Raw genomic sequence first — 7,058 nt, forward strand, 5'->3', positions numbered from 1 at the left:
TTTTATTGATTTTGTACAGAAAGGAAGGGAGAGAGATAGAGAGTTAGAAACATCGATGAGAGAGAGTCATCGATCAGCTGCCTCTTGCACACCCCCTACTGGGGATATGCCCTCAAACAAGGTACATGCCCTTGACCAGAATCGAACCTGGGACCTTTCAGTTCCCAAGCCAACGCTCTATCCATTGAGCCAAACCGGTTTCGGCTCATGGCAATTTTTTTAAAGGACATTTTAACTGGTATATCCTTAGCTTATTACATGAGTTACCTAAACATTTTCATACATTCATGTAATTATAGAAGTATAACTTTTTTCTAGCAGGACTCATTTTTACTCTGACAAGACAATTCATAATGGATTGTCTTGTCAGAGTAAAAATGGGTGTCTTTGTAGATGAAGAACTAAAAGTAAGATGCAAATTAATACCTAGCAAATGAGATAAATCTCTCTCTTATTGTTCTGACTAACATCAACTCAAAGTGAAGTTTAAACTGCTCAGTTACATGCATATTCATTTTCAAAGATTAGCCTATAAAAAGAACTCCAACAAGCACTCATTGGGTGCATCACATGGTTCTGACTGGCCCTCTAATTCTGCTATTAACTAGCTAGGGCCCCACACTTTTGATTGCCAACCTTGTGCCAGGAACCTCAAAATACACTTTGCATAGGTGGTTTCATTTCATCCTCATGACAATCTTAGGATATACAAATGAGGACTCTGAGAGGAAGTCATTAGTTTGCTCAAAATCACAGAGCCAGTAAATGGCTGAGATTTGACCCAGATATAGTATTAGTGATTCTAAAGCCCATACTTTGCCAGAACTTCTCAAACGTAGGTAATGTTAGTACCACCTATGGAGCTTTTGTATAATAGCTGCCCCCCGCCAACCCCTGGGTCCCCCTCAGACCAAGGAATTCAGAATACCTGGGAGCAGAACCTGGATTTTTAAAAATCTCCCAAGGTCATTATCATACACACCAGGTTTAAGAGTCACTGTCCTAGGAGAGCTAAGCTTCAGTTTCTTCAACTGCAAGGTGAGGAATAGATGGACCTCTCTAAGTCCTTTCTACTTCTAAAGTCACCAGAGCCATGATGACAGTAGTATAGGGCCAATTGCTACTTTCATGTGGAGTAAGCGGTTGTCATCCCCACTGCCAGATGCTCTCCCAACTTTCTATGTAAGTGTCATGTGTAGGGGTAAGGCTCAGTCTAAAGCATACAATTATTTCATTTATTTATGAAAATTTATATTCAGAACAAGGCCTTAAGGCCCTAGAAGATTTCCCATGCCATCCTTCTCTCTTTCTGTCATCTTTTCAGGTCAACCATCATTATTTGGTGAAATCCTATTGCTCCAAACTATTTTAGTGCTACCCTCTTCATCAATGGTCCCCAGCCTTTTGGACCTCATGGACCAACAGTGGTCCATGGACCACCGGTTGGCATCCACTGCTCTACATCATCACATCAAAAAGTCTTTAGAAAATGTTTATAACCCTTGACCCAGAATTCCCCTTATAGAAAAGTATCCTAAGGAAGCAAAGAGAAAGCAGGAAAAGTGTTATGAAAAGAGAAGTTCATTGCAGTATTATTTATTACAGTGGAAAATTGAAAACCACTCATATGGCCAACAGTAGGGGAATGATTTAGTAAAATATGTTATAGCCTTCAAAACTGAGAAATGGCTATTACAAATGACATTTACTTATACTTTTAAATGCTATGGGAACATAGTAACACGTGTTATAATGCCGGAAAGAAATAGAGAGTACAAAATTACATAGAGTTAGTCTATGACTTAAATTACATAGAGTTGAATAATCTTAACTATGTACTTATTTTAATATATATAGAAAAAATACTATTATGCAAAAGTTAAAATATCTAAAATTAGTTTCACCCTCAACCAAATTCTAAATGTTTGAAGAACAGAGTATAAAAGTGGTTGTGAAATGGGCCCCATCCAGAGAAATCTTATATCTGGCCTGGGCCTCCAAACCTGCATAGACAAGGAGTTATAAACAGCTGAGTAGAAACATGAAACTGTAGGTCAAGTGGTTCTTTTAGGTGTGGGAAGCAAAGATAAATTTAAAATTGGAGTCGCTAAAAGGAAAGACAAACTAAGAAAACCCAAAGGCCAAAATCAACTCTAGGAAGGCCTCAAGAAGGAAATGGGATTGACAGTGAGTTACTTTATGGCAAGCAAGGTTGCCATTTTCAACATGCTCTCATATTTGATGCCTCACATCCTACCCTGGGAGGTGGGTAGGAAGCTCATTGTCGGTATTGGTCCCATTTCACAGGACAGGAATGAGCCTGGAAGGCCGAGGGTCTCACTTGATGTGATGATTGTGGCCCACACCCAAGCCTCCTTCTCTCCTGCCACTGCCCCACCAAGCCTGAAGATGACAGCTTTGGATGAGGTGGTACCTCTGCTGGCCGGGTATGTTCAAAGTTACAGACTGTCCATGCAAGTGACAGACCACATGTTCAAGGAACACGCAACCAGGGAAGCAGCTCATGTATGTTTAGCAGCCTGAAGCCATAGCACCTAAGGCAGGTTGTCTCAGGGACACATGCCCTTGTTCAGGGATCCCTGGATGCTGATCAGGGCTTTGTGCCTGCGGCCAGGGCCCTCCTTGCACCCTGGGTCCCAGAGGGCCTCCCCACCCTGGAGCAGCCTTGGGCATTGGAGAGGAAGGGAGAGCTTAAGCCCCTCAGATCCCACGCAGCTCGCCCTCGAGCCTCGGCCTTGCCTGGTTCCTGTGCCCCTGAGCTTGGGTGTTTGGTGTTACCTGTCTTTCTTACAAATTAAACCTGTTCTTTTGCAAACAGCAGTTTGATCAGTGATCTGAGCAGCATCGGGAAGATTGCAGGCGGGCTCCAGGCTGTGGGGTGGGTAAGAGGCCACTCGTTCAGGAAGACAGGTGGTTCTAGAGTCGCTCTGGTGACTTGGGCTGAACCCCGGGTTCTGCCCTTGACTCTGAAGGTTCCTGAAGCTTCTTTAGGTCAAGTTTAATAACGAAAGGTGTGCTGGGCCACAGCTCAGTGACTATATGAATTTTGACCATCTGAAAGCTGTCTTACCCTTAAGAAGCTAAAACATTCAGTGATGAGAATGCACTTAGGAAGACTATGGCGATTCTCCTGTTAACTCCTGCCTCACTCTGCTTTTTTGAAATTCAAAACAGGCTCCCTTTTTGCTATTGTTAACTTTCAGAAACCCAAGCAAGCTATTCCAGCTTTTGTTTGAAATATAAGTTAATCAAATGTTGAGGGGTTTTTGTTGTTGTTGTTTTTTCAAATTTGAAAATCTCCTTGAAATTTGCACAAATGCCTTTCACCTCAACACCTATACTGTTCACACAGAAGCACAAAACTGTAATTCCTTTTCCTTCCCTAGGCTGCACTTCAGATGTCTGGCCTACACAGCAAAGTGTTTACCGTTAAACAGACTCCTATTAAAGAGCTAGTAAATGGTGCTCTCTAATAATGTGTCTCTTTGCATTTAAAGGGAAGGGCCAGTATATGTTGCCCAAACAATCAGCAATGGTAATATGCAAGGTACTAAAGTTTTCCTTCTCAGGATGTAACATTCTCTTCCGGACTGGGTTACTCTGGTGCTCAGTAGAGCTGTTTTCTCAGAACACGTATCCCATGTCATTTGAAGAAATGGTCAGGCAAAGAACAACTTTTTTTTTTTAATTATTATTATTGATTTCAGAGAGGAAGGGAAAGGAAGAGAGAGATAGAAACATCAATGATGAAAAGGAATCCTTGACTTGCTGCCTCCTACATGCCCCCTACTGGGGACCGAGCCTGCAACCCGAGCATGTGCCCTTGACAGGAATTGAACCTGAAACCCTTGAGTCCACAGCCTGATGCTCTATACACTGAGCCAAATGGGCAAGGGCGGCGAAGAACAACTTTACATTCTTTGTAAAACTGCCATAGACATTAATTACATTGATTAATATTAAAAACAAAACAACAAAAAACTTGCAGATAATTTCTACTTGGACTTCAGTGCTAGGATAAAGTCTGGCTGTGCTTTTTTTCTTTCTTTCTTTCTTTTTTTCTTTTCAATCAATGAAAACAGGAAAGCCACAGACCGCACTGTGCGGATCTTTTTGCCTCCGCTGCCAGGAGCCTCTGAGCTCTATTTTCTGCTCAGTATCTAACCTCTGAGCTCTATTTTCTGCTCAGTGTCTAGGATCCCTCCTGGTCTAGCATTAGATGAGTTCGCATTCTCTATCTCTTGTTTTCCCCAACCACCAGCAGAGTTTTCTTTCTCTGATTTACTTATCCCATCTTCGCTTAAAGTACCTTCACCTCCTTTCGTGAGCCCCCTCAAAACTTCCTGGAAGTGGGTGCATATAAAAATTAGTTATTCTAGATTCTCTAAAAATGTCTTAAGCAACATGTGCAATCATTTTTAGCTTTGGGTGACTTTCACTGGTAAGACTCCCAAAAGCCTACCCCAGAACTGTGCACAAGCACAGCGAACTAGGCTCTGCCTGCCTCTCTCTCCCCTCAAGAAAGTGCATGTAGTCTGATGTCTGACTGTGGTGAGTGAGTCACTCAGGAGCTGCAGGACTTTTTCATTAGTACTGACTCGCAGCACGTCCCGCGGCTGTGGGTGCCCCACCCAGCACCCGGACCCTTGGTGCAGGGCAGCTGCTCTGAGATGTGCTGGGACACCACAGCCGGTGAATCAGGCCGTCTGTTCCCTCCAGGAGCAGCACACGTTTCCTTCATTTCCAGTGTCCGGCGTGTCCCACTCATTGTTCAGCAAAGCCTAACATCTGTGCTTCCTTCCATACCGCAGGAAGGCTTTCTCATTTCCCCAGAATGTATTTGTTCAGTCAATCGTGTCTGCCGATGGTGAGGGAAATAGCGTTTGCAGTCACTCAAAAAGCAACTGGGAAAAACTCTTAGGGGGCTCTGAGGACCGTGAGAGGAAGGGCTGAGGGAGAAGAGGAAGACAGCAAACATTTCTTGAACCTCAGCCCCATGTCAGGCACTGGGCCAAGGACTTCCCTCATTTGTTGTAAGCCTTCCCAGCAGGCAGTTAAGGTGGACACCGTTACACCATCTTCCAGATGAGAAGACAGGCTCCGGAGAGCTGAAGGACTTGCTCACGTTACATCACTATGAAATGGTGGCTCCTGGATTCCAACCCAGTGTGATAGATGGTGGGCTCATTCCATGTTCGCCCTAAGTGCTGCTCACAGAGAGCAAAGCCGTTAATAGTCTCCCAGAAACTGAGCACACAGGGCCCTATAGCGTAGGCCTAATTCAGGGACTCTGAAACCAGGGTACCCGGGTTTAAATCCCAGCCCTGTCACTAGGGACATGATCTTGAGCAACTTACTTAACTTCACTGCACGCCTGTTTCGTACCTCCATAAAGTAGGGAAAGTTAAAAGGAACAAATTGGTTAATCCTGGGACATCATCAGTATTTAACAAGTAGGAACTCTCATTCTCCAGTTATATCCCAGTGTTGTGTTATTACAAGACAGGAAATGCTGCTTTCTTGCCCAAATGATGGTATTTTAATGTCTTTCACTTAGAAATCATTCATGTAGAAGAGTAGACCTGATGTTGGGATCATCTTTGGAACTTCCCAGGGGTATTAAAGAAAATACTGATGTTGTGTCCCCCTCTAGAGATTGTAATTCAATGGTTTGGGGAGTAGTCTAGGCATGGAGGGAAGAAACTCTTAGTGGTTCTCAAAGTGTGTTCCCTGGATCACAGCTCAGTATAGCCACAGGGCTTGCCCCACCCAGGCCTACTGAAGCAGATACTCGGGGAACACAGCTCAGCAAGGGAAGTCCTCTGAGTGACCTCATGTCCACGAAAGTCTAGTAAGAATCATTGCTCTGAGGGAAGGCGATGCTGAGAGATCTCTTTATCCTAAAAACAAGGCCTAAGGACTGAGGCGGCCCTGGAGCGCTCATCTATTCCCTTACTCTGAACAGTGAATCGCAAGCGTGCTAGTCTCCCCAGAGCACACAGTGTGCTGTGACTCTACCAGCCCATCCTGTCCAGCCCCAGCAGAGGCAGGTCCCCATCAGAAGTCTCTACAGCAAATGGTGAAGCACATCAAGCTTACATAGCCCGAGTTGTATATTTCACGATGAGGATCAGGAAACCATCAACCAAAATATTAAATTCCTCGAGCCCATGTTGTCCAGACCCCCGTGGCTACTCGCCCCACCTGCATCTCTTCACTCAGAGCAGCCCCAGGCAGACCGGCAGGCACTGAGACCGCCTCTCCTCGCTCTGCTGGGCACCGCAGGGTGGGCAGAGCTCTCCCATGCCCTAGTGCCTCTCCTCTTTCTCTGCTCCCACCATTTGGCTCCCTCTCCCATAATCATCGGCCTTTCTCTCCTACTGATACGCTTCAGGAAGTCTTAGTTGGGTCTTCCAGGCCACAGAGGCGCTCCGTCCCTTCTATGACTGCCTGACTGTGCTCTGAGCCCTGATGTGGCACTCTGACACTCTCACACGTGGGTAGCTAGTTCCCTCCTTTTCTGATAGAGCAACTCTTCCCAGCACTGCAATTACTCAGCACTCGTGTCTCAGAGAGCCACCATTAGTCTCTTTAGACACACTTGCTTTAGACATTTGCCTTCAATGTTTCTCCAACTTCTGTGGTACTTGTGGCCAGTTGTTTCTGAAACCTCACATCATGTCTCTTCCATCACCTGATTCAAGAGAAATGCCACTGTAACTTCTGGTGAAACCAATGCCAGCTATGTGTTGTGGGGTGTTGTGACTTTGCATAGGAAAAACACCCATGGTCTCCATGTGACCATGCTCCATGTGACCATCCCCTGGGAAACATACAGTGAAACAAAAGCAGCTCATTTCCTTCTCGATGACTCTGCCTCAGCTTTAAGCAAGTGGACAGAATCACCAAAGCAAGAGGAAAGAACAATGGGACAGCAGCAAATGCACAGGGAAGAAAGCAGATGCAAGGAGAGAGTGAGCTACAGGGAGGGAGTGAGGAGGGGGCAGAAAGGTAGACAAAGCCAAACAATCAAAAGT

General features: G+C 45.1%; 1 long non-coding RNA gene across 1 annotated transcript; it reads right to left on the reverse strand.

The window, feature by feature from the left end:
• Positions 1–4,071: 4,071 nt before the first annotated feature.
• LOC123652767 lies at positions 4,072–5,712 on the reverse strand. The gene is made up of 2 exons (XR_006742263.1): positions 4,187–5,712; positions 4,072–4,154 (listed from the first exon to the last, which is right to left on the reverse strand). It is a non-coding gene; the product is annotated as an uncharacterized LOC123652767 (long non-coding RNA).
• Positions 5,713–7,058: the final 1,346 nt, after the last annotated feature.

The sequence above is a fragment of the Pipistrellus kuhlii genome, unplaced genomic scaffold, assembly GCF_014108245.1.
Source record: "Pipistrellus kuhlii isolate mPipKuh1 unplaced genomic scaffold, mPipKuh1.p scaffold_m20_p_2, whole genome shotgun sequence".
Taxonomy (NCBI): domain Eukaryota; kingdom Metazoa; phylum Chordata; class Mammalia; order Chiroptera; family Vespertilionidae; genus Pipistrellus; species Pipistrellus kuhlii.